Genomic DNA, 684 nt, shown 5'->3' on the forward strand with positions numbered 1-684 from the left:
CCCTTTAACCATCATCTATGAGGGCGCGGGAAGGAAAGAGGTTGGTTTGATGCGTTAAACGGGGGAAACAGTGCATACTCCCGTGGCGGGGGAAAAATTTGCGGTAAAGGGCGTGCAGCGGGCTGGGTTCGAAGCGACGGTGGGCGCGGTGGGCGAGGTGCGCGTATCGACCCAGCTTGACAGCGGCGGCGGCGGTGGTGGATGGGGGAGTAAGTCAGTCGGTTTGCGGCCCACCTCGGAGACGCTTCCAGCTGGCTCCACTTGCTAGGCCGCCACCACCATTTCTTTCCCCACTGGGCCCTCCACCATATCAGAAATCGACGTCAGATCCTGCGTGACATTTTTCCAAAGTTTGGTCCATTTCGGGCCCGGGGGTGAGAAGGGCGATTGGGTGAAGGCTGTGTAACTGAGGATCGTGGAATGAGGCCTACTTGGGATCACTCCTCGGTAGTTACACTCGCCTTTCACGTTCCTCTGCACTCACGGAACTGACGTGCCCTTCTTGGTGACTCGGCCTTGGGCATTAACCAAGTTCTGGTTTCCGTGATAAGTGTCGAAAAATCTTCCTGTTTGAGAATACACTCGGCGCCTGAGGAAGGCGAGGAGAAGGGACAGTATTGAAGACTCCCAGGCTGATAGGACGCGGCACAATTCATTGTTGATATAGGTGTGTGTCCGTGCATT

General features: G+C 56.1%; 1 protein-coding gene across 1 annotated transcript in view; it reads left to right on the forward strand.

Annotated features, from left to right (window-relative positions):
- Positions 1–684, forward strand: part of LOC119594056 (rab11 family-interacting protein 4-like) — a 146,100-nt gene that overhangs the window by 115,575 nt on the left and 29,841 nt on the right. The window lies entirely within an intron of this gene.

This window comes from Penaeus monodon, chromosome 33 (genome assembly GCF_015228065.2).
Source record: "Penaeus monodon isolate SGIC_2016 chromosome 33, NSTDA_Pmon_1, whole genome shotgun sequence".
Classification (NCBI taxonomy): domain Eukaryota; kingdom Metazoa; phylum Arthropoda; class Malacostraca; order Decapoda; family Penaeidae; genus Penaeus; species Penaeus monodon.